Source organism: Dipodomys ordii, unplaced genomic scaffold (genome assembly GCF_000151885.1).
Source record: "Dipodomys ordii isolate 6190 unplaced genomic scaffold, Dord_2.0 Scaffold88, whole genome shotgun sequence".
Taxonomy (NCBI): Eukaryota; Metazoa; Chordata; class Mammalia; order Rodentia; family Heteromyidae; genus Dipodomys; species Dipodomys ordii.
In genome coordinates, this window is record NW_012267304.1 from 2,470,754 (window position 1) to 2,478,285 (window position 7,532).

Here is a 7,532-nt window from a genome sequence, read left to right on the forward strand (position 1 = left end):
AGTTCATTTTCAACATAGTGTCCAGTATCACTGCTGCATTCTTTCACCCTTTCCCCACCATTTCCGTGCCCTTCCTTTATCCTCACAAAGTTAGAAAAACAAACAGCAAGACAAAAGGAAAAGAAAACAAAAACAAAGAACAAAACCCCTCTTGTTTCCATTTCCTAGAGTTCATTTCGATAAATGTTATTTTATATGATTATATGTACATATCTATTGAGCCTTTGTGATCCTCTTTAATAATATCCTCGGGTCTCATTCTGTGTGAATGCCTAGAGACCTCTATAATTTACCATGTACCAGTGTATTTTTTAACCACCTACTGGTTTTACTTGTAGATTTATAGGCATATTTTAGTTACTACAAATGCGGGAAACCATGCAACCTGTTTCTTGGAGTCTGGCTTACTTCACTTAATATAACTTTTTCCAAGTCCATTTCCTTACAAATGGTACAATATCATTCTTTCTGATGGATGAGTAGAATTCCATTGTGTATATATGCCATATTTTCTTGATCCATTCATCCACTGAGGGGCATCTGAGTTGATTCCATATCTTGGCATTGATAAACAATACTTCAATGAACATGGTTGTGCTGGTAGCTTTAGTGTGGCCCTGTTTGTGTCTTATTACAAACTCAACTAAACCTATCCCAGGACTTGGGCCTCAACTTGAAGCATGTGTGTTCAGTTTTTGTTTTCCTCCTATCCAATAAGGATTCAGAGTGTATCATAGGGGACATGAGCTAGCTTCAGCTACCTCCGGAGACAGGAAAGGTACATGTGTCATGGGGAGGTATGCTCCAGACTAGGTAGGAGTGTGCTCTTGGTAGTCTTTCCTCTGGGTGACAGCTGACCATAGGCAGTGAGTCAAGGAGGAGTGTCTCCTGACAATGTGGTGTTCAGAGGGGAAAAAGACACTATGCACAAAGGTATAGATGAGTAGCTTTTTGGTTCACTCAGGTGGGGCTTATTATGGTTGCTTTTGTGTATTTAGGGAGAGGTACCTAAATGACATTATTAGCAGTTGTCAAAATTTTTCAAAGATTTAAAAATTTTTATTGTGTGAAGATTTTACCTAAAAAAAGTTAAAGAAACAAAAAAGAGGTAAAAACAAACACTGATCTCTAAAGCCATGCAGTCTGCAACATTTGGAAGAACTGCACAAAAATTAGGTTCATTGATGGATGAATACAAGAATTGATAAATACATGATAAAGCAAATATAAGAAAATGTAAGGTTTAGAATCTATGTTTGCCTATATGGATGTTCATGATATGGTTAAATTTTTTGTAAGTTTGGAAATTTCCTATAACTATGTATTTCTAACTTATTTTAAATCAAGCAATTTTAAGCCACTTCCAATTGGCTTTCTTTTTCACAAGAATGAGGTAAAAAGTAGATTAAGTGTTCTGAAAGCTGTGCTAATTGTTGACCAAGCCTTCCTTGACAGCTCCCCATACTAAGTTAGCTAAGCCTGTCTAGTGGTAGATGAAGTTTGCACCCAGGGGACCATGAAATAGTTAATAGACTTTCTATGTTGTTAAAATTTTGTTTCACACCAAAAATAGTTTATACAGGTTGTGTAACAGCTGCTGTTGAAATTATGTCTAATGGAAGGTTTTGATTCACACCAAAAACACTTACATGTGTTTTGAGTGGCTAAAATTCTGGTTTCCTAGGAAATAACTATACAAGTCTACCCTGGGGACTCTGAAATCATCCTTCTTACTTTTGCCTGGTTCACTGCCTTGGAAACATTCAAAACAGATTGCTGGTCTGCTTCTAGGCACAGGGATTGTGAGACTTGCTTGTCCCTTTTATTTAGGAAAAATGTTTTTCTGATTATACAAGTAATTACATGCTCACTGTAGAAAATTCGAAAGAGACAGAAAAGTATAAAAAAATAAAATTAGAATCACTTGTAGCCCTACCATTCAGAAGCAACCACTGTTAATGTTTTGGCATATTATCTTCCAATTTTATTTACATGCAATTCTTATATAGTTGAGCTCATCTTTTTTTTTTTTTTGTCAGTCATGGGGCTTGAACTCTGGGCCTGGGCGCTGTCTCTCAGCTCTTCAGCTCAAGGCGAGCACTCTACCACTTGAGCTACAGCGCCACTTCCGGTTTTTCTGGTGGTTTATTGGAGATAGGAGTCTCACGGTCTCTCCTGCCCGGGCTGGCTTTGAACCACGATCCTCAGATCTCAGCCTCCTGAGTAGCTAGGATTACAGGCGTGAGCCACCAGCGCCCGGCTTAGTTGAGCTCATCTTGAACACATAATTTTAGACACTGCTTTCATCAAATAATGTGATAAAAATAAGCAATTTCCAATAAATCATGCTTTTATAACTATCTTATGTAACTAAACCTTCCTATTAATATTTAAGTTGTATCTATTGTACAAGTATTATTGTAAGGTATATACTTGGTGATAAAACGTCTATATTTGAAACTATCCCCTTTCTAATGTTAGTGATGGTGTTGTCTAAGAGCTGTAGTCTCATCAGGTACTTATAACTTTTCAGCTTTAATTATCAAGGTGAATTCCAGGATATCTAAGCCTACTAACAGGCAGTTTTCCTCCAGAAAATATAATACAAGGGAAAAAAATGAAATTATAGTTTCAGTGACAGAAAGGACAACCATGCCATCCCCAAATCTAAATATAATGAGCTTCCTGAAGACTGATAATAATGTGTCTTTCAATTAAACCCCCACTCCTAAATATATATGTCTTTATTGTACTTTATTCTTATCTGAACTGGTCAAAAAGTTTCCCATGTTGTTTGTTCTGGCAGAACTCCTTTAAAAGAAGAGCCAAAAACACCTTGTCCAGCTGAGCTGTGTGTTGTTAGCTCAATTAATGAATTGAAAAAGTTCACTAAAACTAAAATCATTTTTTGAAAAAAAAGTGGTAATTTATTTACAGCTAAAGACTCATAGTCCTAGAAGGACATATATATTCTCATTCTGCTGTCACACTCCTTCAGATCTTTCTCAAAAGTAACAATATTTGCTTTAAAATATTCCAGAAAAAAGTAATACTACATGAAGAAACAGATGAAACAAGATCACTAGAATATTGACAACTGTCTACCCTTGCATATGTTTGGAATATTCCATAGTAAGGAGTCAGAAAGAAAGATATCTGAAAATTAAAAATAAGAAACAAAACCAAAGCTCCCATAAGATAGATCCTCATAGAAAATATAAAATTTAATCTTTTAAGGTTGTGAGGATTTTCACATTTAACTCATTTTCTTTCTCATGCGAATGTTTCTAACACATTTATAAGATTTTGTTGCTTTGTATGTCCCTCCCACACAGTATAACCCCTGCTTTCATTGTATTTCATGTCGGTATAATTTGTGGAGGCGAAGGGGAAAAACAAATCGTTTAAATAGGGATACAGGTGGACCCATTGCAACAATGAGATGTACAAGTCGTTATGTCGAAAACGAACTTTATAACTTTGGTGTGTGTGGGGGGGAGGATTGGGTGGGGAGGCGGGGGGGGGGAAACAAAGGAGGAGGCTACAATGCTTGATAAGAAATGTACTCATTATCTTGCCCATATAATTGTAACCCCTCTGTACAGTATTTTCACAATATAAATAAATAAATAAATAAAATTTTTTGTGGGCTGGGAGGATGGCTCAGTGGTTGAATGCTTGCCTTGCATGCATGAGGTCCTGGGTTCAATTCCTCAGCACCACATAAGCAGAAAAAGGCAGAAGTGGTGCTGTGGTTCAAGTGGTACAGCGCTAGCCTTGAGCTGAAGAGCTAAGGGACAGTGCCCAGGCCCAGAGTTCAGGCCCCATGATCGAAAAAAAAAATTATGTCACTCTTGGGGCTTGAACTCAGGGTCTGGGCATTGTCCCAGAGCTTCTTTGCTCAAGGCTAGTGTTCTACCACTTGAGCCACAGCTCCAGCTGTTAGTTTATTGGAGATAAAAAAAAAAGCAATCTTCAAATCTCAACCTCCTGAGTAACTAGGTTTACAGGCATGAGCCATTGGTACTTGGCTTTAAAATTACTTTTAAGTAGTTATACAAGGGGATTTCAATTCAATATGTCAGCTTGTGAGTACAGTGCATCTTGATCAATGTCACCTTTTGCATCATTCTCCCCCATCTTTTATAGCAAGGTAACTACACACCACAGTTTAAGAAATCCAACTAATTATGTGATTTCTTGCCTGTAATAATTTGGCTATGAGAAACAGAAATCCTCTTTATTCTGAAGTGAGGAAGCTGAGTCTAAGTAACTTTGTAGAGCCATCCTGGTGCCTTGCTGGGGGGAGGCGGGGAGGGGTCGTTCCACTCAGGGCTGAAAAACCTAGAGGTAAGAGTGTCCATTCACTGAATCTCCTAGCTCACTCTGAGCTCAAAGTGAGCTAGGAGATTCAGTCAAAGTGAACTAGGAGAGCTCTGCTTCAGAGAAATGCAGATGTCATAGCCCTAGGAAAACTTTGCTAGAATGCCTTCTGTTTCCCCTAAATGGTCTGATTTACTTGCCTCTGGTCTTCTATGTAAATGGAAAGTTGGGGGGCATATTCTCTATATGGAAAGTTTAAACTGGTACCTGAACTACTGCCTGTTCATTAGGAGCTCTGCCCCAAATATGTGGGGTTTTTTTTTTGGTTTGTTTTTGTCTTTAAAACCTTGGTGCAGGCGCTGTGCAGGGCTGCAGGTCTTTGAGACAGTAGTCTACCTGCAGATACCGGCTTTCCAATAAAGTCCGCCAATTAAATCTCTCAAAATGTGGCTTCTATGTTTTCTCATGACTGAATTCACAACTGAGATTTACCTTACAACAATTCCTAAATAAATGTGAACTCCTATTGCATTGGCATAGAAACTACTTCAGTTAATGACTACTGTCTTTCACATGTCACATAGTGGGTGAATGTGTGACTTCACAGTTTCTCAGAGGCCAAGCAGCCTTACAACTATTGCACACAGACAGGTGCATGAGATCAGTGGCATGAGATCAACTTGCTACTGTTTCCTTCAACAGAAGCAGTTATTCTATACTCATTTTTCTAAGTACATGCCCCAGCATTTGGCATGTGATATTATTTTGACAGTACCCAGGTTTGAACTCAGGGACTCATGCTTGCCAGAAAGGTACTTTTATTACTATCCATGCTGGCCCCTTTCAATGATAGTTATTTTCAAGAAAAGATCTTGATTCCAATACAAGTGTGCCACTAGACTGTGGTATACTCATTTTAGGTTTTCCAGGATAATAGGTCTCACCACTAAGTCTAACTCTCTACTGTCTACTGAGAAGAGGTCTCATGAACTTTTATGCCCAGGCTGGCCTCTAATTACAATCCTCCCAACATTAGCCTCCCAAGTAGCTAGGTTTATAGGCATGAGCTACCAGCACCTAGCTATACATGTGATGTCACTATAACTCTCTTTACTGCTTTCTTCCCCTCTAGAATGCCAGCTGTTTTGAAATCAAAGTTGTGTTCTGGTTACTTTTTGTTTTCATAGTACCTGGCACAGTCTCTGGAAAGTTCTTAGCATCATAAATATATGATGAACAAAAGAATAAATACACAAAAGTACTGGAACTGGAGATGAAAATGGACAGTTAAGATCTGGCTTGTATTTGTAGTTGTTACAGCATTAATAAAGTTCCTTAATCTATGTAAGTCTCAGCTACAAAGTTAGAATAGCATTGCCAAACTTTCCTACTTCAGAGTATTATTGTAAGACTCAAAATCAACTTAAAGTAATTCATGCAAAAGTATTTTGGAAACCAAAAAGAAGGAAGGCCACCTGTGTTTTGTTAAGGAAAGAGACAGCATAGCATGGTGTTTATGGCCTCTTTCATTGGGTTTCTGTGATAATAAAAGTAGGTGATATATGTAAAATACTTGGCAAGGTACATGGGACAAAGCAATCTTTTCAGAAAAGGCAGCAGGCCTGATTATCTTTTATGTTAAAGGATCCCAGGTGGTGGGACTGTATGGGAGCTGGTACTGTGGACCAAATATCCTTTAAATGACCTCCACATGTCATGGTAGATAATTCAAAATCCTTTATCGAGTCTAAACAACATGAGAAGCCATACATAATCTCTCTATGATTATTGCTTTTACTTTGCCTAAGAATGGCCCTTCTATGAATACATATACTTGTGTGCTGTATATGTGGCTATGGATGTGTGCATATGTTTACATATATATATATACATGTTGTACATGTGTATATATTTGCATATGTTTGTAGGCAAGTATCATGTTGAACCTGAAGATGGCCCCAACTCAAGTATACATATATCGGATTGTATGTGAATGTGGATGCATTTGTTATGCATATAGGTGCATGAATGTGTGTGTGTGTGTATATATATATATATATATATATATATATACATGTATTTCACATTTGTATATGTGTGTACTTACATATACATTTGCATATATACCTGCATCTTGATCAGAGATGGCCACCTTAGCTGATCTGAGTGAAAAGATATAGGCTAAGCCAGTTGCTGGGATGAAGCAGGCAGCAGGCCACATCCTTGTGAGCAACACTGTGGTCAAGTGGAGGAACACTGTTGTGAAATCAGAAGGATAGGTGGGAATCCTCACATCATAGTCAGTCCTAGCTGAAGCAATGTTGAGCATGAAATAGAGGCCAAAAACGAGGTCAGAATCCATAACTAAAAGTTACCAGATGGTGAGAGTCTAGTGTATTGAGTCTTGTACTGATGGACATAAGGAGAAAGGGAGTTGCAGCATAATGTCAAAGCACAAAGGGTTAAGAGACACAGCAACACTTTCTATTTTCCAATGATCTCTCTCCTAAAATAGATATCTCCCTGAGGTAGAACTCAATGGTTGGGAAACTGGCTTTGACACTGAAGGCTCAAACCATATTTCATGTTATACTACAGTTAATCCAGGTGCCAGTGGTTCATGCCTGTAATCCTAGTTACTCAGGAGGCTGAGATCTGAGTATGGCAGTTTGAAACTAGCCTGGGTAGGACAAATCCACGAGACTCCTATCTCCAATTAACTGCTAAAAATGACAGAAGTGGAGCTGTGTCTCAAGTGGTAGAGTGCTAGCCTTAAGCAAAAGAAGCTAAAGGAAAGTTCCCAAGCCCTGAGTTCAAGACCTAAGACCAACAAAAAATAATTGAAGCATCACAGCCTCTCTTAAGCAGAAACAACCTATAGATAATCATATTTCAAGAGCCATGTGTTCAGTCAAATTCTCTACTCTGTATACTTGAGACCCCAAACTATTATCTAAAAGCTGAGAACTTTATTGCTCCTCCAAGATTTCACTTTAGATTTTTCATGACACTCTAGAGAATTAGTAGCAAAGAACTCATGTGAGAATTAAGTGACCTGAGAAGTAATATTTGGATTTTCTTATTGTCTAACTTTAGTTAGAAAATGAGAACTACTGATAGCAAAAAAAATTCTGTAAAAGGAAATTATATGAAGAATGAGACATGCCACCCAAGAACAGAACCAAGGTCTCAGACTTGTGCATTGGGAC